Here is a 27532-nt window from a genome sequence, read left to right as displayed (position 1 = left end):
GATTGACAGGGAGCAATTTTACCAAGACTGAATCCTGCCAGTGGCAACACAGAGGAAAATGGGGAGGGAGGAGACATGCAGTGATATGATCATATTGTGCTTCATTGTTCATTAATTCTACAACATATTGTGTATATGTTTGTCAGGAGATGCGTTCAATAAACCAACCAAAAAAAAATCTTATTTTAAGACAGCCACAATGTTGAGATCGTGGTATTTGAGCACCATTTGACTATGGCAGTAATTCATTGTTTCTTCATACCAGGTCCCGCCGAAACTGCAAAACTGTGTACCATTTACTTAAATATTCAGAAAGCATTCCAAATGTCAGCCTTATGAGCCAAGCATTTGTGGGCTATTGGTAACAGAAGGAGGCAGTATCGATGAATACAGACTCTCCTAATTTACCTTATATTATCAAGAGAACAGTAGATTTGTTTCAGTATTCTGAGAGCTGTATTATGATTAAATTTCCTTTTCGACTGCAGCCACTCATCACATGCACTCGACAACACCACTAGTCTTAATCTCTCTTTAGTTTTCTCATTTGGAGGCCTTGCATCACCACTCATAGACTCGTCAACCCAAAAAGGCCACAAAAGATCCTTCTTTTTACTGCTCATAATAAGAATATTGTTCTTTGTACGGGCTATTCTAACTTGTTAGGTCTGACTACATCCAGCTTTTCTCATGTCAATAACAAAAATAAAAGAGAAAGGGGATTTTGGTCACCCCCTTGTCCCTTTCACCCGCTGATTGCTTTAGGTCTGTCACCTTTGGCCACTGCTTCTGTGAAGAAGGTGTCACACCTGGATTGACTCAGTGGACTACTGCACAGGTTTACATTTTTCTGTGCTAAATGGAAAAGGAAATTGTCTCTGGATCACATCTGCACTTTAAGGCACACATTTATTATGTAGTGCTAAGCAGCTTATGACTCCTGGCTCTTCTGGACCTGTGAACTCTGACAGGAAGAAGGACTGCTGTGCTGGTGATTGGACTGCCAATCTACTTGACTGCTGCCCTGCTGTGCTGACCTGCTGCCTGCTGCCCTCTTAACTGGGTGAGAAGGACTGGACCTGCATCTGTTGAACCTAAAACCCCAGTGACTCAAAGGGCTAGATGGCTGGCCTCCTGACTACAGCTTCAGGGATAGAAGGCTTCAACAACCTTGAACTCAACATCTGGACTCTTCCATCAGTGAGTCCTACCCTGCCAGTGGTGCCACCCCAGGCATGGACGCTTGGAAGTAGACCTAAAGGTGCTCTGCCAGTCCACCTATGTTTTTTGGCAGAACCAACGCAGCTCCTCTGCTGTGCAGCTGACCTCTGAGCACTACCAACACATCGCCTCTGCTGAATGGCTCTCTACAGACTTCACATAGCTACCCACAGCCTTCCAGAAACTGCAGCTGCGTGATGCATTGTAGAAGCAGGCCTTCGCATCACAAGCCCCTCATCAACAACATCCTCGATGACAATGCAGGATTCCGCATTGCAAGCCCTGCAGCTTAATCTGAACCAGCTGGTGCGTGATGCAACTTGACACGGGTTTGCCTCCCAAGCCCCTCGTCAACAGCATCCTCAACGACGACGCAGGACTTCGCATTGCAATTATACAGCTTCTAAGAATCGCTGCTGTGTGACACATCCTCGACACAGACTCTCCAATCAGGATTTAAGGTACTCTTGTTCAGCAGGACTAACTGGGCCCCTGTCACCGGCCCACGCTCTACCGCAGTTGGCCTGAACCTGTGACTCTATCCCAATTTAGCACTACAGAGTTAGGGTTTCACCCCCCTCAATCAGTAACCCAATTTCATACAGCAGGCCAAGCGAATGGCAGCGCCAAAGCGGTTCTCTCACAATTCCTATCTAATTTGGTTTTACTGTAGTCAGATAGCAATAATTAAGAGTTGCCCATCTTAAGCTCTACAAAACTTCCTGCTTCCTAAACAGTGGTTCATGGGTATACAGACCAGGGTGCACAGCCTCCTTCATCCAACCAACACCGCGCCTTAGGGAAATGTGTGCAACTGACCTTTGATTGTGGCCTGGCAGCAGCAGACTTACAGATGTTACTATTGAACCTCTCACTTTTTGGTCCTGAATGACAGGCTTCATGGCGGCTGGGAAGGTCCACCCTATAAAATGAGCTAGCATCTATGGGAAAGAAAAAACACTGTAGACAGGCTCTATGGCACACCGGTGCCCCACACCCTCCCTAACCTTACTATAATGGTGTCCTTGGTGTGGAAATCGGCATTGCGTGGGACTAACTGGGAGGGCAGGATTATACATCAGACTCCCCTCTGAAGAGGTATTTGGTTGGACGAAGTGACTTAAATTGACTGGGTTTGGCACATAGGATATTATAGGCTTCTCCAGATTAGAAAGCGTTTTGGAAGGGGCACATATGCAGTCCTTTCAGGACCTGCAGACAGAGTTTAACCTTTACCAGTCCCAATTCTACAAGTTCCTGCAATTTCCCCATGCCCTGTTTTGACATTGAGCATCTATCAGGGAGGCAACTGAGTTCAGCCCCATGGAGGTCAAGCTTCTTATGGGTCCCCTAGGGCAGGGCAGCATTACCTGTGTTTATAGATCCCTAGTCATGAATTCACCAAACCTATACTTTCCTTGATGGGTTCACTGGGAATCATGGATAGACCCTACGGAAGATAATGAATTGAGGGAAGCCCTCATGGTGCCCAGAGAGTTGGTAATATTATCAAGGTATCGCCAGATTCAGTTAAATTTCTTACATACCACGTACCTGACACCACTTAAGCTCTGGAGGGCGGGCCAGAGACTGTCATGTGCATGTTGCAGCTGTGGTGAAGAGGTGGTTGATTTTTTCCGCGTAGTCTGGGCCTGTCTGGTGATTGAGGGATACTGGGTCTCTGTTTTTAGTGCCTCGTCCCGAGTGCTAGGACAGCCCACTGTTACTGAAAATACGGAAAAAGGAGAAAGCCCACCTTTGCCAATGCATGAATTAGAAGGAAAATGTGCAGAATCATACATGGTTAGAAAAGAGTACAGGCCTAAAATGTTCATGATGTCCAAATAGAGAGCCAAGGATAAAGAGGATGCTGGGATGCAAGGACAGGGACAAGCAGAAACATTTATTCATAATGCAGCTGGAAGTAGAAGGCCACAACACGAAAACTTGAGCTATAACTTGATAACACACTCACAGGGAGAGCTCACATTCTGATCCACATTCATGGTGGTTTTGGAAAGGGAACACAATGCTTGAATGCCAGCAACTGTGCAAGAGAGGATAGAGGGAAATGTTTCTAAGCGTGGAGTTAGCTGAGGAAGTACATACTGATAGGCTTCAGAACGTGAGAACAAAAGCACTGTGATTATTAGCAAATGTATCCATGACAGATGTGTAACTTTCGCTTTTCTGTAAATGCGTAATTAGTTGCTTTGCCCTAACGTAAGTAGAGATAACAATGTACCAAGTAAGCGCTTAAAGCAATATGCATGACAAGTGATAGGAATCATGCAGGGTATTTCAAAACTATAAAAGAAGTTGTTCGTGGTGACAAAGTTGAGTGCAGTATCAGTCACTGAGTTGTGCTGCCCTCCCGGACGTGATTCATAAATGTTCATATTATTTGCCAAACAGAGTTGTGTCCTTCTTTCATTACCTGACTCCACAACATCTGGCGAGCCAGCCAGGAGCCGTCTTTTCTTCCCTGGACTGCGGCTGAAGGAGGCACCGCCTACACTGCTCGAATAGAACACTGCGCGCAAATCAGGTGAGCATACGGCTGCCTATTCAAACAGGCGGTCAGGGTTCCAGATGTTGCTGTCCGAAAGGGTGAGGAGAGGTTGGGCTTCGTACCTTTTTATTTTTAATTGCATGATTCTTTTTGGCAACTACAATATGAGGGAATGCAAGCATGATTTATGTGGGGTTTAAATGCAATGTTATGTTGTTATGTTAAAAATGAATTGTGATTTCCCAGTCAGACCGGAAGACTAGCTAGAGGGTTTAAATTAAATGTTATGTTGTTATGCTACAAATGAATTGTGAATTCCCGGTCGGACCGGAACACTAGCTAGTATGACAGGCAGCAGTGCATTTCCCAGGGGAGCAGCCCCTGGAAGGGACATTCATTTGGGAATGCCTAGCAGGTATCCAGTATCCCGGTTAGATCTGGAGGGTCAGAGTAGAAATAGTGAGGTGGACCGGGTAACAAGTGTGAAATCTGACGCAGTAAGAGGAGGTCATTTTACTGGTGCCAGTAGATCTTGCTCTGAGTGAGTCAGACGCCTGGCTCACCAAATTCCCAGATTTAACACATCTGGAAGGCGTCTTTGAGGGAGAGCGACCAAGTCTGAAGTATCAGTGGGGAGTCTGACGTTTAGGTAAGGGGACAACCCGATGGTTGGTGTCAGTTGACTTTGCCCTGAGCACGGTCGGACCCTTGGTTGCAAACCTGAAAAGCGCAATAGTGACAAGTGGATGCATTTTATGAGTAATGAGCGAGAAGGAGGACAAAAAGAGTACAGTGTTTCATAGTCATAAGGGTCAAGTTATACAGAAATGGCAGGTGTCCCCACCAGCTGTCACGCAGTCAGATATAAGTGAGGAGGAGAGGGTGCAAGATCTCTGCCATATTTTTGACATCCTAATAGACACCCTTCAAGTGTCCCATAAGTGGGGAATAATTAGTGTAGATAAAAAAACAGGGGGCCAGAATAAAACATCCCAAAGTAAGTGAAGATTGATAATAAATCCCTATGAGTGAGGTTGATGATTCTCTGTGGCAGGAAACAGATACCATTGAGTTAAAAGTAGTATTTAAATGGGCTCACAGGCAACCTCCACACCCATGCAACACTCCACGGTTTGAAATAATAACACAATCGTATTAGAGGCTCTTCTTGATGCATTTCTCACAGATATTCGTAATTTCACAACCTTAAACAATGAATGGCTTAACACATCCCTGAGCACCACAAGTAGTTATCTACATACATGACGTTATAACACGTATTGCGTCAGGTACTAATCCACTCAGACCACCCATAAATTCACCCACACCAGATATCACCACAGAAGAGGTGTTGCACAGATTGGTGATAAGTATGGCTGACGTTCACCAATTCGGTCTCACAACAATATATGTAAAGTCAGGTAACAAGGAGTAAGATTGTCCCGGCACATCACTGCTATAGGTCAGCAATAGTGGTAAAGGCAAATACACATTAAGAATGGAGATGAGAGACGAAAAGAGATAGATAGTGCAGCGGTCAGACTGCAAGAGTTATGCATAGGAAACACACGTCCTGTGGGGACCATGGACACCCTCTTGGCCATATGATAAAAACGTTCCCTTCAGATAAAAAAAAGAATGCTAAAATATTGTAAGCAGTGGCATAAAGGCACTGAGGATCATGCCCAACCATGGCCAAAGGAAGGGACATTTGATGAGGACATAGCTGAACACACACTGACTTGCATTTGCTCAACGTATAAGAAAAGAAGAGACAGAAAAGGGAAACTATTCTGTCACTATGGCGTGTATTCTGTCATGAAAAGGCAAATGTGAAGTCAACTGCGCCTGAAGAGGCAATGGCGCAAACAAAAACAGAACCCCCAGGAGAGTCTTTAGGGGAACCCCCACCTTATGGTCTTTACCCTATCCTGCCAGATGCAGGGTACCAGGATCCAGTTTGGGTTGAGAGGTTACAGGCACAGGGAGCTGAGGCAACCCCGGCTCCCGTCCCATCAGCTCCTTGAGCCGACCCAGAACAGAGTGGGAGAGACAGGCTAATAAGTGCATTGCAGCATACGGTGAGGCAGGCAGAGCGGTCTAGGAGCCTTGCCCCCCTCCAGTGACAAAGGACTAAAGAGCATGTCATTCTTAGGCTTGGAGACACGTCTGCAGACACTCTGAGAGAGGCGGCAGAGGAATGGATAGAAGAGGAAGAGGAATGGGAGAGAGATATAGAGACGCCACAATATGATGACTCAGGTTGCAACAGGGGCAGAAGTTGATGAGGATTGGGACAATGGGTTTAATAAGAGTGCGTATGACAAAGGGATTAACAGAAGGTTATATACTTTTTGCCCGCGCCCTACATGAGAGTTATTATTGACAACAAGAGGTGCCACAGATACAAAAAGGGGGTCAATCTTAAAAACAAGGTCAGATTTGACATCTATAGAGATAATAGAGCAAAAGGAGGGTAGCTAATATTGTCAACCCTTCTCAGATGAATTGGCGAGGTGGACCAAAAATGAAGGGAGAAGGCCATGGCCCCGACAAGGGTCTTTTCAACCCTTTGATTTAGCGACTCCAGAAGACTGCATACGGCAGGGACGGGGTGACCCAGGTTGGAACTACCCCTACATGCAAGAATGCTTTGCCATCTGGGAGCAGTATGCTAAAGACAAACCAACTAAAGTGACACGCGGTACTAGACCAGATCCAAGGTTAAGCCTCAGCTCAGGAAGCCCTCCACCAATAACTCAGCTGCGCCTAATTTGTAAGGGAGGGCAGGTGATAACATATGTGCCATGGCCTCAGATGGACAAAGAGAATTTAAAGAGAGCACTGCCCCGCTGTCTGGAGGTGCGGGAAAATGGATTGGATGCTTTGAAAAACACACTGCCGGGGTCAACCTGGCTTTAGCCAATGTTAAAAGCTTGCTCAGTTCATTAGTGGGAGACGAAGTAAACACAATTTTTGTTAGAGCAGGGTTTCCTCAAGTGACACTGATAAATCCATAGTTTGACGGATCATCTTTTAACAATGTCTGCCAACATGTTTGGGATGCGCTACAGCAGACGTATCCAGATAGGCCAGCCATTGGAGCCCTTATGGCAGAAAGTATAAAGCCGACTGAGGATATTGCAGAATTCATAACTAGAATGAAAGAACAATGGGTGCAGAAAGTAGGATGTAACTGGGAAAATGAGTGAGGAAATGCAATTTGTTTTATAATGTATTTAAGTGAGGCCTTCCTACCGATATACAAGCAAGCTTAGATGGAGTGGTGTGATTAGAAGCTAAACCATGGCCCGAAATACAGGCCCATATATTATTTTAAGTGAAAACAAGAAAACGACAAGGAAAGGACAGAACAGACAGAAAGGGCAGCAGCTAAGCTGCTGCAACAAAAACGTAAGAAACAAAGTACAGAAGGGGCACTCGTGACTGCGCCACCAACAACTGCCACAATGCCAGTGCAGGTACAGGCACCAGGAGGACAACCAGTAAGTGATACGAGGAAGGGGCAGGGAAGTTTTACAGGAGACCAAGGGTCGACAAGGGAAAAGACAAGGAAGCTATAGGGCAGGACAACAATGTTATTATTGCGGTAAGATGGGCCATTTTGCAAGATAATGAAGGGCCAGGAAAAATGATGAGAACGCACAAGGTTGGAATACCCCGAAGGAGCAGGTGAGGCCTCACAGGTGCAATGGGTGCCCCAGCAACAAGCAATGCAGGGGCCCCTGCAGGGCCCTCAAGCCCAGTGGGTTGCACCACAAGGGCTGATGCCGCAGGGTGGGCCCCAAGGTGTCAGCAACACTACGGGAGGACAAGCACAGGTTCAGGTGGGAGGAGTTACAGGGTAAGGAGGCAACCCCTTTTATGCATCACCCAAATATTCGGGGAAACACCAACTCAAAATTATACCCAATGACAGAGCCCGCAGATGGCCACTGTATATCCAATACTATCGGTAACCCACAGGTCAGATGAGGAACCCACTGTGACGGTAGCCATAGAAGGTCGCCCATACAGGTTTTTAATCGACACTGGGGCCACCAAATTGTGTATAAAGGAAGGAACACTCCCACTTTCTTGTAACTCAATGGACACACAGGGGTTTTCTGGGGCTGTGAGGAGGGTTCCATTCACCAAATCAGGAAGCATGATTGTGGGAGCTACACAAATTCAAGGGTCACTATTATATTCCCCAGAGTTACCAGTCAATCTTCTTGGAAGAGACCTAATGAGCAAATTGAACATGACCATTTCCTTCCTGGAGGATGGGTCAATGGTATGTTAAACACCAGGTGTCACACCGAACAGAATACTGTCCCTCATAGCTCATAAACAGCTAGGACAGCAGGTCAGAGTAGTTCCTGTCGACAGAGGCTTTTTTGCATGGTATATATGCCTTGATAGCGCACACACCATCACTTGAGGGAAAACAGTGCAATTACCAAAGGAACGGCTGTTCAGACCTTACGAGTCTGTGGATCCCATAGTAGAAAATGAAATGATATTGGAAATATCTGCCCTTGAAACAAGATCAACATATGCCATGCTAATGACAGTTGACAGGAGACAGGAAATGTGGGCATCAATAGTGTTCACAGATCCTAGGGTTAAATTAAGAGATATATCAGACGAAGAAATATTTGATGATTGCCCAGGAAATGAGACAGGTGTATTTGAGATGGACATTGCCATTAGAGTGCAGTTACAATACAGGACAGTGTCCAGACATGCACAAGACAGAACAATAATAGAAAAAGATTTGGCAAAAGTACCAGAAGTGTTGTGGACAAAAGGGCCATGTGATGTGGGACTGATCAAAGGGGCTGAGCCTGTGAAAATTACATTGAAACCTGGAGCAATACTGCCCAGGATACACCAGTACCCCTTGTCCAAATGGACAAAAGAAGGCATCCTACCTACAATCCAAGCGTTACTTGAGCAGGGAGTAATATATTAGAGGTCGACCGTGCAATACACCGATTTTTCCGATACGCAAGGCCAAGGGGGGAACTTGGATAATGATTCAGGATTTGCACTCCCTAAATGATGTAGTGATACCAGAATTTCCAGTGGTACCCGACCCATCAGTCATACTGACAAACATTCCTAAAGATGCCACTTATTTTTCCATGGTCGATTTAAAAAATGCATTTTTCAGCATTCCATTGCATTCTGACAGCCAATATTTGACTGGATTCACATTTAGAGAGACACAATATTGCTATAGAAGGCTCCCACAAGGCTTCTGTGAGTCCCTGAGCATTTTTAACAGAACAGTGAAAAATAATTTAGCAAACATAAAATGCAAGAGTACTCTGTTACAATACGAGGAAGACATCATGGTTTGTAGCGCTACTGAAGACATATGTAGAGACTGCACCATTGGTCTCCTCTGCATGCTTGCAGACAAAGGTTACAAAGTGGACAAAAAAAAAATTGCGATACGTGCAGACAGAGGTCCACTATTTGGGACAGATAATATCCAAAGATGGGAGGAGAGTGACACTAGACAGAGTAGAGAGCATCAGGAACATGCCTAAGCCCACAACCACAAAACAAATGCAGCAGTTTTTAGGACTCTGCAGTTATGTGAGGCAGTGGGTATTTGATTATGCCACTCTGACCTCACCACGTCTAACTGCCTTAAAGGAGTCCCACACAAATGCAAACAAAATCGACTGGGCTAACGAAAGGGAGACAGCTTTCCTGGTGCTAAAGAGAGCAGTCACAAATGCTCCAGTCTTAGGTACACCTGATTATAATAAAACATTCTACCTCTTCTGTCATTGTAATGGAATGACGATGACAGCGGTACTAACTCAAAAGACATCTATAGGACACAAACCAATTGCCTACTACAGTGGGCTGCTAGATACTGTCATGAAAGGGCATTATCCATGTGAGCAAGCACTGGCTACAGCAGCTTTTGCAGTCCGGAAAAGCACTACCATAGTGATGGGATCACCTTTAACACTGTATGTAGAGCATGTGGTATTCGCCATCCTGCAAAAAAGCAAGAGCACCCTTACAACTCAAAGGGTATCTGGATATGAAGTAATACTTTCAATACCATCATTGCAAGTGGTTCGATGTCACACAGTTAATCGAGCAATGTTCTTTAAACACCCAGTTTCTGACGATGAACAAGTACATAACTGTGCCAATTACACCCCAGAAGAAGAGAGTAAGGTGGGAGAAGACCCCATCCCTGGGAGCATGTTGCTCTTTGTTGATGGGTCCTCTTTCATAGATCAGGAGACTGGGATTAGGCACTCTGGAGCAGCCATTGTAAGAGCCGAACAACAGGCATCATCTGACACCTTATAGATAGTAAGTAAAATACCACTCCTTTCCCATTTCTCAGCCCAGGCTGCCGAATTTGTGGCCATATTGGAAGCACTGCAGCAAGCCGAAGGACTAGAGGTTAACATTTATTCAGATTCAGCATATGTCACCACCACTGTGCATTCTAGCATTCACCGATGGGAAAGGAGGGGATTTCTTAAATATGATGGATCCCCTGTAATGCATAAAGATTTATTGGCACAATTGATAAAGGCTTTAACGCTACCATCTAAGGTAGCAGTTATAAAATGTGCAGCACACACTAATCAACAAGATCTTGGCTGCAGGGGTAATGCCTTGGCAGACTGTGCAGCAAAAGAAGCAGCTAAAACATCTCTAAATTATAGTGAACAAGATGAACCCACAAAAGGGATGATGACAAGCAGACAACAGAATGCTACCAAATTACATTTACGCAAATTGCAAGAGCAAGCACTACCTCACGAAAGGGAGCTGTGGGAACAGCAAGGGTGTGTACAGTCACCAAGAGATTTCATCTATAGGCAAGAAAGCACAGGTAAACCAGTAATGCCGCAAGACTGTTATATTCAGCCCTAGAGCAACTACACCTCCATGCACACACTGCCAAGGGATATCTTCTTGCTATGCTACAGGCTCATTGGTTCATGCCACAATTATCTGAAATGATTACTATGTATATTGCAGAATGTGAAGTATGCCAATAATACAGCCCTAGAACCACACTAAAAGTAATTATCTCAACAATACCTCATCCGACAGGCCCATTTAAAAATCTACCTTTAGATTTTGTCGACATGATTGAGAGATGTAACAATTACAGGTACCTTATTGTGGTGGTCTGCCCTTTCTCGAGGTGGATTGAGGCAGAACCATGCGTACACAATAATGCTAAAGCAGCAGCCAATTTTCTGATAGGAGAGATGGTACCTAGGTGGGAAATCGCAGAAGCGATCCACTCAGATAACGGCACACACTGAGTTAATGTAATGTTTCAGCACATCTGCACCTCTTTAGGAATAAAACATAAATTATCATCTGTTTATCATCCCCAAAGTAATGGTATAGTGGAACGCCTTAACAGCCTTTTAAGATACAAAATCAGTAAACTATGTGCCACACTGCAGAAAAACTGGCTATATTACCTTTCACTAGCTTTGTATGCCCTCAGAAACCAACCAGGAAGTGATCATCACGTGACCCCTCACCAGATAGTGACAGGGCGTCCTATGCCGACTCCCTTAACAATAGCTCAACAGAAGACAGATGCTCAAAAGACAGCTGAAGTTTTAGGACAGGAGATGAACTGTTATTTAACTCAGTTATTGAAGTCTGCCACGTTCTTCTCTAAACAGATGCTGCGACAGGAGAAGTGCACCACCGTAGCCCAGCAGACCAGTCCAATTTCCGTGGGCCAACAAGTGTACATCTGCAATTTTGTACGACAATAGAGGGACAGCAAGTTCGAGGGCCCCTACTTAGTTATCCGGAGCACCCCCACAGCAGTGAAAGTGGAGAGCAGGAAGCCATGGATACATCTGTCAGATGTTTGATTGGCCCCTGCTCCATGTCACACATCGCCATCTTCACAGGAACTTTTAGAGGAGGGCAAAGAGAAAGACGAAGGACAACGTCCCCTTTAAAGATACCAGCGGAGTTCCTATTCGATACTGCTCTCGGACAGTTATGTATTTCAATTTTGTTGTTTCTGTTCATGTCTTGTTATGTTAGCAATTGCATTTCAATGGTATTCTAGCCCATGCCTGGCAATAAGTTAGTAAACTAAGCGCTTGCAGAGAGAAGTATATAAGTATTAAAATGTATCCCATAATATCCATGTTACTTTGTTAGATAATATGTGGTACCAGCATTTAACAGAGATAGGCATGCAGCCTACTAATAAGTCATGTTTTGTTTGTTCCCTGATTCCACATGCTAGTGACACAGACAGGCTGCAATTGTCAAAAGAGGTACCCCTGAATATTACTCAATGTTTATTACACCAGTATCTTAGAATGCGAGCACGGATGCAACCCTTACAGATAAAGCAGGGAGCGTTCTTAGTAAACACTACACAATATGAGGAGTAGTTAGCCGATATATTGAAAGTCCTGACAGACCGCAAAGAGTTAATAGTGAAGTTAGAAACAATGGCTGAGACAGGGGTCATGAGGTATAAGAGTAAGAAATGGAAAACTAGAATTTTAGAGAAGGGATCCTGGGAATATCACGACCTACACTTTTCTGTAAGAACTACTCAGCCAGACCTATGCCCCATGATTATCAAGAGAGGCCATATTTTCGAGTAAATGGATCAGTATATGTCCATGGTCAGTGGCACCATGGCGCAACATTTGGATGTAGAGCTCTCTCTCCTTATGGATGGGAAATCAGAGTGATAACAGCACACAGCAAAAATGTCAGGCTATATGGGACAAAAATATATCTAGATTAACCTGGGTAGAAACACCAAGGACAGGGAGGAGCAGAAACATTTATCCATAATGCAGCTGGAAGTAGAAGGCCACAACACAAAAGCTTGAGCCATAACTTGATAACACACTCACAGTGAGGGCGCACATTCTGATCCACGTTCACAAGGGAAAGTGGAAAGGGTTTTGGAAAGGGAACAGGATAAGCTTTGATGCTTGAAGGCCAGCAGCTGTGCAAGGGAGGATAGACAGAAATGTTTCCAAGTGTGGAGTTAGCTGAGGAAGGACATACAAATAGGCTTCGAAATGTGAGATCAAAAGCACCATGATTATTAGCAAATGTATCCATGACAGATGTGTCACCTTCACTTTTCTGTAAATGCTAATTAGATGCTTTCCCAAGAAGAAATATTGCTTTGTGCTAACTTAAGTAGAGATAACAATGTACCAAGTAAGCGCTTAAATCAATCAAGACTCATGCAAGGTATTTTGAAACTATAAAAGAAGTTGTTTGTGGTGACAAAGTTGAGTGCGGTATCAGTCACTGAGCTGTGCTGCCCTCCCGGCCGTGATTCATAAATGCTCATATTATTTGCCAAACAGAGTTGTGTCATTCTTTCATTTCCTGAATAACTTATCTCCCCGCATAGCTCTCCTTGACCTTTTGGAGGCTATGGGAAGTAGTTGGGACAACAGTTCTCTGGTAGGTCTGGGGACTTTTATCTCCATAAGGTCAGCTCAGATGTAGAACTGAACAAACCTGCCCATGGTGGCTGCATGGCCCAGGGCTATGGATTAGTGTGAAAAATTAGAGGAACTTGTCTATACTGCAAGAGGATGCCCCCACAAACACAAAAACATTGAGGGAAAATGGTGTGATTACTAAAGGTTTCAAAGCAGTGCATGTTGAGCATGTATGCAATTGTTAATCTACAACAGCCACAGACCATTTGCACTGTATGGTTTAGATTTTTTACTAACAAAATCAATGAAAAAGAGTTTATAAAAAACTGTGCTTCTATAAACCTCTCACTTCAGAAATGTTTTGCTGTTCATATCACTGTGAATATAAAGTGTTTCTACTGACTAGTTTATTAGTACTTCAACCTTAGGAACTAATCAAACTCTTTATTTAGCAGTCATTAGTTGTTCCATTACAGTACAAACAACATCAAAGAAGAAAATATAATTTAAAAGAGGAGACAACAAGTCTGAAACTATGTAAGCTGAAACAAATCTGACTATCGCTAATTGTGTGTATATACAATCTAAGGACTTTGTGATTTTAAAACAGATTTTATTTGATGGACCAGAGAAACAAAACTAACAAGCATTTTTAATGCAACGGGTCTCGCTTTTGTTCGAGTTAGAGCTATTAGCGTTGTAAAGCAAAAAAAAAAACGCAGCGCAATCGCGCTATGTAAAATGTAGCGCAATCGCTCTGCGTGGAAAATAAACAGATAAAGTAGGCCGAAATCCAGGCCGAAAACATCGAGTCTCGTATGTTTTTGGTACTTTACCCGTGCTGTGTAGGTGGGCTAAACACCGGAAAAGGCATGACGTATGCATGCCTTTGACGTATGCATGCCTTTCACAAATGAAAGCAGGCGGATTTTAAAAGGCAAGCACACTAACCAATGTAAGTGACTGACGTGGCATGGGCATGGTTTTAAGCCCAAAGAGGGATTACAGAATGGACGGAGCACTTTGTGCTCGCCCATATAAAGCAGCCTTCACAGTACAAATCTTGTTCTTTTTTAATATACATTTCAATTATATTTTCCATTAAACCTTTAACGCCGGACAATTACAAATTTAACAGGTAATGGATCCAAGAAATGGCTATAGGTGACAACATTTTTAAAGGGAAGGGTGAAACTTGGTAATTACATTTAAAATTATTTTTAAATACTTAGAATTTTTAACCGTTAGCTGTTTTGCATTTGTTTCCTCCATTCACACCTTGATACATGATGAAAGGGTTCATGGGGTGCAGTTAAGAGATCTAAATATAATCCCTAATCTCATTCTTCCCAATTCCTACTCATACAGACGATGTTTCAAAAGCACTATCAGGGGGACGTGCCATCCAGTCTAAATGAAGACGTCAATATTGAATTAACTGAGCTCTTGAGAGGGAGTGTGTGTTAATGTTGTGACTTGAAAATCTTCTCAAATAAGTAGGTATGACTGAAACATGTGATGTGACCTTAGTTGAAGGTGGACCTCAGGCCGTGCACACAAATCTTGCTATTGCAGAATCAGCCATTCATGCTTTGGAGATGAAAATAAAGGTGATGGTGGTCATACAAAATATGGAGCAAGAGACCAACCAATTTCCAACTTTTAGATCTACGCCATCACATCCATTACTAGCTTAAGGGACATAATGGAGACATTGTAGATTGTTAAAGAGTGGTTAACATCCAGGGCTGGAATTGAAACCCAAATTAGCCAGACACCACACTAAATCCAATCCCACACAGTAGGCCCTGGTATACACCATCGGACTAGTACGCTGGCTTGGCTGGAACCTGCAAACATGCCTTTCACGCAAAAGTCTACTCAGGCTTTCATCCGCATGCAAATGGACCTCATAAGTGGCAACCAACATCACGGAGTGAGCTGGGCTTTATGTTTCCCCAATAGAAATAAGAGAGAAGATGGTGACAGCCAATATACTGTACAGTTCTCACTATTTGATGAAGGAAAACAAGACTTGATCCTGAGACAGGGAGCAGGAAGGGGAGAAATACTATACTTACTTCAGCAACTATTCTTCTTCCCTGATGAAACTTCAGGATTTCAACTTCCCATAAATAGGAGTGCATTCTGATGCCTGCCAACAGCCCTGGGCATTGGAAGGCACAACTTGGGAACAAGGGACTCACTCTAGCAGAGGACAGCAGGGCTCAGGCAGGTACAGTAGCAGGTCCAGTTGCAGCAGGTCAATTGAGCTGTTGCAAGGAGGCCTCTGGATCTTGTTGTGTTCTTGTAGCTCAGAACAGGAGGTCAGCCATCTGAGCCTGGGAGTCATTTAGCTTAGCTTGGTATGATGGGAGCATGCCTAGTCTTCCTTCTTAGAGAGCAGTTCAAGACTCAAGCAGCAGAGCAGTCGTCTGGGGAACAAGACAGGTCAAAAAGCAGAAGGGCAATCCTCTGGTAGCAGCAGGGTAGTCCTCTAGGGAACAAGTCATGCGTTAAGCAGCAGGGCAGTCCTCTGGGAAACAAGGAAGTCCTTCTTCTGTAAAGCCTACAGGCCAAGGAGTGTACTGAAAAGTTGTTCTGACAGTCCAATATTTACATCTGATGCCTGCCTTTGAAGTGGGAGAATCTCCTAGGCTAATACAAACTCTAGTTCTGGAAAGTTCCTCCTTTCCTCTGCCAAGGCTCCAAGAAGGCTGAGTTAACAAAAGACTAGTTAGAGGTTTTTTTGTGTGTAGTAGAGGCAAACCCCTTCTGAAATGTAAGTGGGGCAGGATATAGATCAGCCACCACCCATCCTGTCAGGATGACCATTGTATCCACACCTAAGCCCTATTGTCTCACTGTCTGGGATGAATACATAAAGCCTAACTGCAGGGTCATGTGACCCAGGACACAGGCAACAGGCATCAAATGGTTAGGACAAGAAAATGCCAAACTTTCTAACAGTGACTTTTCAAAATTGTGTCTTAAAATCAGACTTTACCATTAAGGGGGATTTTAAATTACAATTCATCTGAGTCCAAACTTGACTTTCCTATCTATTCCTAATCAAACATTAGCACTTATTAAATGTAATAAGGTAACCCAATGTTATCCAGTGACAGAGATAAGACTTACAGTAGAGTAAAAAATGTAGGAGTGTTTCACCCCTATGACGTATAAATGTAGAAACAGGTCACAATTTAAATACAATGCACCCTGCCTTTTTGGTCGTTTAGTGCCTATTGGGGGAAAATTATATGTATTAAAAAAGGAAGGTTTAGGCCTGACAAAAAGGTTTATTTTATCAGATCAAATTGGCAGTTTAATGCTGCACTACAGGCTGCAATAGCAAGTCTGATACATGTTTTAAAGTGCTACTTTAGTGGGTGGCACAATGACTGCTGAGGGCCCACCAATTTCACCATGTTTAAAGGGCAGTGCACAGGTACTTTAGCACTGGTTAACATTAGTAAAGTGTACAGAATCCTAATGCTAATAAAAACGGATTTCTGAAAACAGGAGGAGTGAAGGCAAAAAATGTGGGGGAAGACCACACCAAGGATGTCAGGTATAACGGAATCCCTGTGGAAGAAAAGCTTGAATCCTACCCACAGGGGTTGTTTAAAGAACCTGTTTTTCTATTAGATGTACCGCCCTTATATTGGTGTTATATGTAGTTGCTCAAGTGTTGGTGAAGAGATTGTGTGCCCATAAGTCCAACTATTAGACTCTTCTACCTCGGTGGAAGTTTTACTACTGCAGGGTTTAATTTCTGTTTGTAAAATCCACATCCCTTCTTCATCTTTCCCCCTGACAGAGCATCACAATTATTGGCCATATGTCACTCTGCATTTGTTGGTGAAAGACCTGAAGCAATGGCACCGTCTTTAATAACATATATATTATAAATGTCTACAGATTTCTTCTTTTAGAAAGCCCAATAAATATATTTGCTTTAAAAAGTAATACCCAAATTGTTGCCCTCAGCTTCTTGCAGAAAGGGGTAGGCACCCCTCGTTTCTTGAAAGCCATAAAAATGCCCTTCCTTTCGCTACTAAACACACAATGCTAATGTTCTGTTTGGCTGCAGATCCGTCACAGATGCTTGTCAACAGCTGCAAAAAAAACAGCGCTAGCGCCGAGTTGGTGGGAGTCGCAAAAACTGGACTGAAAAAGCTAGACTCTGCAAGTATCACGCATCACGCAGGCACGCATCCGGGGTGGCAAAAACATACAAAATTCAGGCTTCGCAGCATCGTAATCTCATATTTTTTCAGAGCATCTGACCTAATTTCTCCAGCGGTTTTAGTTGCAAGCATACACGGTTATTTTTCTGATTTTTAAAGCAGCCTGAAGAACGACCCATATTCTCTGCCACGTTACCACCTTTCTCAAGCATACACTGGTGGTTTATTGTGAAAAAGCACTGTACAACGTAGACATTTCGCTGCAACACTTTTTTAAGTGCAATCCACCCCTTAAACGAGTAGTGAAAATAAATGCAATACTGCACTGGTTGCTTGTGTAAGTTTTGTGTGCATATTTTGTACACTGGGAATTCTACCGTAGACGAATTAAAATGAGGAGTGGCGGGAGCCCTTCAAACATGCATCGAACCCCCACCACAATCTGGGACCATATCAGCTGTTCTTGTCCATTTGCAGCAGAGCGTCTCTGAGGGAAACTTTACCACAATTCACTGCTCCTCTAAAACACTAAGCGCAAACGCAGTCGGTGCAAGAACCATAAGATTTGGCTCATGGTCATTTATAAAGCAAGAAAATGCATGCAACATATTTCTTACCTGTGCCTAAGTCTACAACGCAACTAACGAGCGCAGCGTCTCATAATGTGAACTTGTTTTGCTGTCTCTCTGCCTGGCTGATGCAGTCGTCACTTCCTAGTCCTGCAAGTTGGAGTCTTTCCAAACCCCTCCTCCTCGTCTCTGACCTGCGAGCAGCAGGAACCAACAGCAAAGCCAGAGGATTTAATCGGCAGCTGGAAGAAGTCCCCCAGTCGTTGCTTCGTTTAGCATGGCACAGTTTTGTGCACACTGTCTGCCCCCTCCAAACAGCACGCCGTCCCGATGAACGCAGCCAGTCCAGAGGAGCTCCATCAGCGCAGCACACCCCGTGCAAAGTGCCAACAGCTGTCAGAGCACAACAGGGCGCGTACTCTGTCAAAGAGGCGGAGTGAATACTGGGGCTAACTCCTGCCGCAGAGCCCGAGCACATCTGTGCACAGTGACACCAGCAATCTCTGCACGGCTACAAGCGCAGTGTCCCACAGTTCTCAAGTTTCCCCTTTCCGTGCACGAGTAGTTCACCCACTCGAGTTGGGAAACCTGGGAGCTCCGCTGCAGACCACGGTACCCCTAGATACAGCAAACTGCCCCTTAAAGGGCCCGCCCTGCACACTGTCCGTGCTCGCTTTCTTTACCGAGGTCAACGTGTTGCGCAACGCAGTGCTCTGCACAGTTTTAGCGGGGGCGCCCTCTGCACAGATCCGTACATAATGCTTGCAGAGCAGAACCGTGTGAACGTACAGCGATGTCAACACTATTACAAACTCTGCACACCGCGTCCTGCTAGCTGTGGGTCGTCCTCTCCGCCCAGCACTTGGCAGCTGCACGACCGCGCTCACTGTACCTGCAAAGTACATTACTCTGTATGAGCATGTGCATAATGCTGCACATAACTCAAAAGACTGCTTTCTGTATGCACTGCCTAATTCTCTCTCTGCAAAGCCCTGTGCATAACTGCTTGCTGCCATGCCCGAAAACCTTTGTTGTGCACACCGGCAGTAGCGCACTCCGCACTGTTGTCTGTACACTCTGTGGAGCACAGGAGTGTGCATACTGTGACTAACTCCCCTCTCTGCACAGCCCCAGCGTCGCACATTGACAGCAGCTCTCGCTGTACAGCACCATTCACAGTGTGTGCACAGGACACGAATGGATGTTCATTGTACACACTGTGGTAACTTTAGCCGGACAGCACCGCCTTCTTCTCGGCACGGTGCTCCCCGCGCATTCAGCCTGCTGTTCATCTGCTGCACAACACAGCCCCATGCACAATGAAAGTATCTTTCTATGCACACATCCCTGCCCAGGGCCTGTAGGGCACTGCAGTGCTCTGTACACACTGGTAGCAGCGCTCAGGGTCCTGTGCACAGTGACTGCAGGCACAGCAAGCAATGTCTACACTATGTAGAATTGTTAGAAATGGGGTCTCTAGTTGGCAGTCGGTTTGAACCCTGTCCAAGTAGGGACCCTTATTCTAGTCAGGCTAATGGAGATACCCGCTCAGTTAACCCCTGCTCACCCTCTTGGTAGCTTGGCACGAGCAGTCAGGTTTATTTCAGTAGCAATGTGTAAAGCATTTGCACATAGCACACAGTAAAAAGTGAGAACACTACAAAAGGACACCACACCAGTTTTAGAAAAAAAGCCAATATTTATCTATATAAAACAAGACCATATACGATAAAAATCCACCATACAGTAATAGATATATGAATTCTGTAAGATTTACTCAAAAATACAGTTTCTTGAAGTCAATAGCTCCACCTGGGGCTATCACGGCGTCGTGATCAACAAAACCAACAGTTTAGGCCAGCCGCAGCGACGCGTGCCAGCTACGGTGTCGAGAAGACCTGCAAACAGTACCTTTGGATTTGCAGGATGTTTTGATCCTCACAGTGAGCGCCGGAGAGCGGCGTCACTGGCATCGTAGTGTCGGTTCCAGAGTCGGTGCGGGAGTCTTTGGGCCCTTGAAGTCACACACCTTGCGGAACAAACTCTGGGCTGATGAAGTCAGAAGCGCTGGTGTGGATGGCATTGGGGCTGCGGTGCGAAGTGGGACGATGCAACGTGCGGTGCCCACAGGTCACGGTGCAGGCATCGCTCGGTGATGGCATCCAGCAGCGTCGGTGAGACCAGGGCTGCGATGTGAAGCGGGGCAGCGCGACATGCGGTGTCACCAGGTCACAGTACAGGCAGCGGCGGCGTCATTGCTAAAGCACTGTTGTCGGTATGCCCAAGCCAGCGGTGCGGGACGGTGCTTCGTGACCTTCACGAGCGGTGTCCACAGCCCACGGTGCAGGCAAGGATGCCTAGTGACAACACTGGAGTCGATGGTGCTGGCATCGGTGGACCGGGGCTGCGGTGCAGGACGGAACGGTGCTTCATGTACCTCACAAGCGGTGTCCATAGGCCACGGTACAGGCAGCTGTGCCGGTGCCAGTGGGAGCGGCGTGTTGGGGATGCCCAGGCTGCAGTGTGAGCAGGCGATGCCGGAGTGCGGGGCCCACAGGTCTCGGTGAGAGCAGCGGCTCGGTGAAGTCGTCCGATGATGGCATCGGTGAGACAAGGGTCGCAGTACGAAGCGGGGCAATGCGACTCTGTGCGGCGTCGCCAGGGCACAGCGCAGGCCAGTGGCTTCGTTGGCGGTGTCGCAGTGGTTTCTCTTCTTGAACAGCACAAAACACACCGTTCCCAGTGCTGCAGGTCAAGGAAACTTAAGTCTTTGGTGTCCCTGAGACTTCCAACAGGAGGCAAGCTCTACTCCAAGCCCTTGGAGAACTTTCTCAAGCAGGACACACAGCAAAGTTCACCCTTTGCACTCTTTTCAGGCAGAAGCAGCAACTGCAGGCCAGTCAAGCAAAGTAACACAGCAAAGGGACAGTACTCCTTCTTCAGCTCTTCTCCTGGGCAGAGGTTCCTCTTAATTCCAGAAAGATTATAAAAGTGTGGGGTTTTGGGTCTTCTTCTTATACCCTGTCCTGCCTTTGAAGTTGGCAAATTTCAAAGCAAAGTATCAAGTGCTTGCAAGATCCTTCCTTGTCCAGGCCCGGCCCCAGACGCACACCAGGGGGTTGGAGACTGCGTTGTGTGAGGGCATGCACAGTCCTTTCAGGTATAAGTGACCACTCCTCCCTCCACTGTAGCTCAGATGGCTCATCAGGATATGCAGGCTACACCCCAGCCCCCTTTGTGTCACTGTCTAGAGGAGAGGTGTGAACAGTCCAACTGTCAAACTGACCCGGACGTGGAATCCACAAACAGGCAGAGTCACAGAATGGTTTAAGCAAGAAAATGCCTACTTTCTAAAAGTGGGATTTTCAAACTCGCAATCTAAAAACCAACTTCACTAAAAGATTTATTTTTAAATTGTGAGTTCAGTGACCCCAAACTCCATATTTCTATCTGCCCTCAAAGGGAATCTGCGCTTTAAAGTTATTTAAAGGCAGCCCCCCTGTTAACCTATGAGGGAGATAGGCCTTGCAACAGTGAAACCCGAATTTGGCAGTATTTCACTGTTAGGACATACAAAACACACCAGTACATGTCCAACCTTTTAAATACACTGCACCCTGCCCATGGGGCTACCTAGTGCCTACCTTAGGGGTCCCTCACATGTACCAAAAGGGAAGGTTTGGGCCTGGCAAGTGGGTACACTTACCAGGTCGAATTGGCAGTTTAAAACTGCACACACAGACATTGCAGTGGCAGGTCTGAGCCATGTTTACAGGGCTACTTATGTGGGTGGCACAATCAGTGCTGCAGACCCACTAGTAGCATTTGATTTATAGGCCCTGGGCACCTCTGGTGCACTTTACTAGGGACTTACCAGTAAATCAAATATGCAAATCATGGATAAACTAATCAACACTACAATTTACCTAGGGAGCACTTGCACTTTAGCACTGATTAGCAGTGGTAAAGAGCGCAGAGACAATAAACCAGTAAAAACAGACCTGAAAAAATAGGAGGAAGAAGGCAAAATGTTTGCTGATAACCCTGCAAAAAGGGCCATTTCCAACAAGAATATATTGATGTAGACACTCCTAATAATTCCAGCTGGGTAGTACAACTTCCTCTACGCCTCATAGAGCACACTGCAAATTTCCCTCTGTTACCTTGCTGCACCACTAAGTGCACGTGGCACGCTGCTCCCTATGCACTTCGCCTCCTGCTCTCTGTACTCGCACATCACAGTGCTCTTTTGTGAAGTGCACAGTGCAGAGGACAGAATAGTGTACACTCTATGTAGAGGACAGCATAGTGCACACTGCTTCTAAGTAAACTGCACTGCCATCTATACACCGTATGCTGCTCTGTGCTTTGCCTTCTGCTCTCACCGTACTGCATAGTCTTACATAAACTGCCTGCCTATTCCTCTACACATTACAGCGCTGTGTACACTGGCAGCTGCTTTCTCTGCTCACCTTAGTTCACAGTATCTGTACAGTCTGTACAGTACAGGAACGTCTATACCAGAGGTCTTCAAACTTTTTGATGCCAAGACCCGACCTGTCAAAATTGTTTAGGTGTGAGGACCCCCTCCTGACAACATTTTTTAGAACATGGTACTCCTCATCACTGACAGCCATAAATGCCCTCAATTCCCACAGCAAATCATTTTTATGTAGTAAAATAATATTAGCCTGTGTTTAGCAAACCAATGTTTTGTGGGTCACTCCTAGTTATGTTAGTTTGCTGCTATTGTAGGCTTCAGTCAAGTCTGGGGGTTGGGGGAGGCTGGAGGGCCTTGAGAGTCTGAGCACAGAGAACCATGTGAAAGCACTTCCGGACCAAGTGGGATAATATCCTGTGCTGTGCCCCCGTGCGCCATAGGGCTTAGTTAATGTGTGCACTGCAACACACTGCTTTCTTTTTCTGCTGCTGCTGCCTGGGAGTGAGAGCTGGCCTAGGTCCAGGGGTGCAGCCATATGCTGAGGCAGCCACTGTCTGTTTGGGAGAACAGCTGTGGCAGCAGCTAGCACAGTACTGTAGAACAGTGCATGTCTGCACAACTTAAAAGTGAGCTGACCCTCACAGTAAAAGAAAAAACACATATACATGGTTCAATTTAGCTCACAATTAAGACAGTGGTTACACATTGTCAATAAGGCATGCACCAAACTGGAGGCACAGGCAGCAGTGCGAAAAAGAAACATAACTGCTGCTTGCCACCCGGGCTGAGTGAATCTCAGCTGTTGTCAGACTGCTGCAGCCGGCGCAGCGGAGCCCCCAGGCCAGCGCAAGCAGTGCCAGCTATATTGTGATGAGTGAACTGTATTCACTGAGGCGTCAGTGCTGTGTGCAGTGCAGTGCTCCAATTCTTGTCAACCTTGCACCATCCACACAGAAATGGGCAGCCAGGCCGTTATGAAACCTCTATGAGTTAATGCACTGCAGTGGTCTGTGTGTAACCAGAGAGCCACACAATTAAATCTTGGATGGTGCAGTAGAAAATAATGACTTGTGTACTTTCAGTGCTACCAGGCCACAACCCGTGGCAGAAAGCACTGCAAATATGCAAGTCATTAATTTTAACTTGCATTACACACAGTATGAAATATACTGCTACAAAATGCATTAAAAGTTTTACGATAAAATGGTGCTTCCAAAATATAGATTTTAGAAATACCCAGACTGCATAATGTAATTTTTTTACATAGCTGCCCCTTCAACACCTACTCGTGGTAGTAAGCGCTATGTAAATACAATTACAATTAAAAGCACTCATATCACAGCTCAGTTGTTAACTGAACTACCACTCAAAAAGAATAAATCTTTGTTATCCCAAAGATTAGATCAATTAAAGCCAGTACTGACGTCCAAGCATCCTTTACATTTGCAGATTACCTTTTACATTTGCAGACTAACTCTTAGCACACATTTACATTTATTCCAGGCAGCAGGCACCCTGGCAGGAAGTTGTTTGTCTACCTGGCTTCAGTTTCACAGCGCAGGACACTCCCTGAATGACACTTCAGATGAAGCATTTACAGTATAGGAATTAACTGTCCCCTGACAGTTGTTTTACAAAAAGTAGGAGAACAGTTTTTCATTAAAAATATTTGTGCTGACCGTAAGGCTGTGGAATGCGCGACCCTCTTCCCATGACTACGCGCCTCCCCTGGGGGTCACACTCCACAGATTGAAGACCTCTAGTCTACACCGTGGAGAGCATAGCAGTGTGCATACTGCTACCAACTCAACCTGCCATCTCACTACCACATCCCTTTCTGCATGTTATAGTAAAAGTAGAAAAGAGAGAAGGCTGTTTACGGTGTCAAAATATAGAGCAAGAATAGAGTGGGGGTATGAAGGGATGGCAGACACAAGTTGTAGTAGATAAATATAAATAGTAACACAGCAGAAATGGATGGTCACAGTATGCATCATAGGCCGCATTGTATTACACAGTTCTGAGGAAGAATTTAGATCACAGCAACACAAGGGAACACAATTAGCTTTGGTTACATGTTTCAGAGTAGCAGACGTGTAGGAAGGAAAGTGTTGACATACTTCAGAGCAGGAGACTGAAAGACACTGTGATTTCAACTAAAAAATGCATCAATAGCAGGTGCACTTCAGTCACACTTTTGTAACGTGTGATTAGATGTTTTGCAAAAACTATTGCTTCTTGCTGAAGTTATTAGAGAGAACAATGTGCTAGAGCAAGTGCTTTATTTAATATGAATGCCGATGATTAAGACATCATTGCCGTTTTGAGACTATATAGGACACTGTTATTCTGCAGTTTGAGTTCAGTTTCAGTTATAGAGCTGATCTATCCTCCTGGCCATTTTTGAAAAAAAACAATACTATGCTGCCAACCAGAATTGTGTTGCTTCTTTATTTGTTCTTCAACAACATTTGGCTTAACCAGCCAGGAGCCACCTCACGTTCCAGGACTGCTACAGAAGTAGACACCACCTGCCCAGATTGAACAGATTACTGCGCAGAAATTAGATGTGCAGACACCTGTATATTCAAAACAGGCAGGAGGGGTTTCCAGAGGTTGCCGTCCTAAATGTGTGAGGAGACGTCAGGCTTCGTACCTTAAAATTCTAATAGATCATGATTCTGTGGCAATCATAGTGCGGAGGGATCAGGAAATGCATGCATTATTTATGTGTTTTTTTCAAGATGCATTCTTATGTTTAGAGAAATGAAATGTAGTGATTTCTCGGTTAGACCAGAAGACTAACTAGTGTGAATCCCCTTTGAGGTAGAAGACCAGAATAACCAGTAATAGTGTATTACCCAGTGGACAGCTCCTGGCAGGGATATTCCTTTGGAAGTGGCCAACAGGTATCCCAGTTAGATCTGGAGGGACAGAGTAGAAGTAGAGAGGCGGGCCGGGTAACAGGTATGAAGTCTGACGCGGCAAAGAGACAGTCATTTGATCGGTGCTGACAGGCCTTACTCTGAATAAGTCAGATGTCCGGTTGCCAAATTCCCAGATTTAAGGTATCTGAAAGGCGTTCTTAAGGGAGAGCGACAGAGGCTGAGGCATCAGTGGCGAGTCTGATGTTTAGGTAAGGGGACAACCGGGTGCTTGGTGTCAATTGGCTTTGCCCAGAGAACAGTCAGACCCTTGGATGCGAACTCTAAAAGCGCATTAGTAGCAAGTAGATATTCCCCATGAATTAGGAGGTTGACATAAAGAGTACAGTATTTCATAATCACAAGGGCCAAAATATAGAGAAGTGTCAGGGTCCCTGCCGACTGTTATAGAGTGTGATATAAGCGAGGAAGAAAGGGTGCAAGATCTTTGCCATATTTTTGATATTCCAATAGAAACCCGTAAAGTGTCCTGGAAATGGGGAAACATTGTTTCAGCTAAAACACGTGGAACAAAAATAAAATATCCCAAGACAAGTGTAAAGAACGAGTTACTTACCTTCGGTAACGCCTTTTCTGGTGGATACACTAGCTACCTGTGGATTCCTCACTCATTGAATTTTCCCTCCTGCGCCAGCTTCCGACGAAAATTTTCTTCCTAGCTTCTGCATGTCGAAGAGGACGTCACAATTGCCCACGCGACGCCGTCTGATGTCATACAGGCAATAAGAGGTCCTCGCCGACGTCAGTACCAACATTTTTTACGTGCCTCTGAGACGAACAAATACCAGCGAAATATATATATACAGTACAATTGAAACAAATATTTAATTAATTAAATGAAATAGATAAAACATCAGCTCAAATATGGAAATACGCAAAAAAAAATATATATATATATATATATACATATAGACTATGTATAGCATCTTAACAATACCAAACAGGAGCTCACCCAAGGATAACTTGGTAAGACCAGACAGGCAACGGGGAGGCGGGTGGGACCGTGAGGAATCCACAGGTAGCTAGTGTATCCACCAGAAAAGGCGTTACCGAAGGTAAGTAACTCGTTCTTCTGATGGATACAACTACCTGTGGATTCCTCACTCGTTGAATAGAGTCCCAAAGCAGTATCGCACTCGGTGGAGGGTGCCTGAATGGTCAAACCAAGAAATCCTGCAGCACTGACCATGCAAAATGGCCATCCCTCCTAACCTCCAAATCTAAGCAATAATGTTTTGCAAAAGTGTGGAGGGATGACCAAGTTGCGGCCTTGCAGATGTCAACCACAGGAACACCCCTAGCCAAAGCCGAAGAGGCCGACTTAGCTCTGGTGGAATGAGCTCTTATTCCATCAGGGGGTTCTTTCTTTGCCAGAGAATAACAGAGAATAACACAACTTAATGCAAAGAATGACCCACCTGGAGAGTGTTCTTTTGTGGACTGCCCTTCCTCTCCTCTTTCCCACGTACCCGATGAAGAGTTGATCCTCCAATCTAAACTCCTTTGTTCTGTCTACGAAGAAGCTCAGCGCTCTTCTGGGGTCCAAACGATGTAACCTTTCTTCCTCTTTCGAAGGATGAGGTGGAGGATAAAAAGAGGAGAGAGTAATAGTCTGACCCATATGGAAGGGTGAAACAACCTTCGGCAAGAAAGCAGCCTTGGTCCTCAACACCACCTTATCTACATAGAAGGATGTATACGGGGGCTTAACAGAAAGAGCCTGCCGCTCACTCACTCTTCTAGCAGAAGTGATCGCAACAAGGAAAACAGTCTTTAACACCAATAACCTTATCGGGCAAGAATGCATGGGCTCAAAAGGTGAACCCATAAGAAACGTTAAGACTAGGTTCAAATCCCACTGAGGCATAATGAAAGGAGTGGGATGAAATTTATTAATGAGGCCTTTTAAAAACCTCAATACTAAGGGAGATTTAAATAAGGAAGGCTGGTCTGGAAGACACAGAAAGGCTCACAGAGCCGACAAATAGCCCTTGACTATAGCAACTGCACAACCCCTCTGTGCCAGGGACAACGCAAAAGACAATATATCTGATAACTGGGCACGTAAGGGATCAATTTCCTTCTCTCCACACCAATTCACAAATTTAGCCCACCTGCTAGCGTAGATAGATTTAGTGGAGTGTCGCCTGGCAGATAAAATAACATCCACTACCTCAGGTGGGAGTGAAA

At 45.0% G+C, this 27532-nt stretch overlaps 1 protein-coding gene across 3 annotated transcripts in view; it reads right to left on the bottom strand.

Annotated features, from left to right (window-relative positions):
- The window catches only part of MIDEAS (mitotic deacetylase associated SANT domain protein), a 588535-nt gene extending 570405 nt beyond the window's left edge, over nt 1–18130 (bottom strand). For 2 of the 3 annotated variants that reach the window (XM_069208745.1, XM_069208746.1), the window contains exon 1: nt 18005–18130. The gene's annotated coding sequence lies outside the window, so the exon portion shown is untranslated. The remainder of the gene's footprint in view (nt 1–18004) is intronic. The other variant, XM_069208748.1, reaches the window with a different exon arrangement.
- Nucleotides 18131–27532: the final 9402 nt, after the last annotated feature.

This window comes from Pleurodeles waltl, chromosome 9, assembly GCF_031143425.1.
Source record: "Pleurodeles waltl isolate 20211129_DDA chromosome 9, aPleWal1.hap1.20221129, whole genome shotgun sequence".
In the NCBI taxonomy this organism is placed as follows: Eukaryota; Metazoa; Chordata; class Amphibia; order Caudata; family Salamandridae; genus Pleurodeles; species Pleurodeles waltl.
This window is presented reverse-complemented; position numbering and strand designations above follow the sequence as displayed.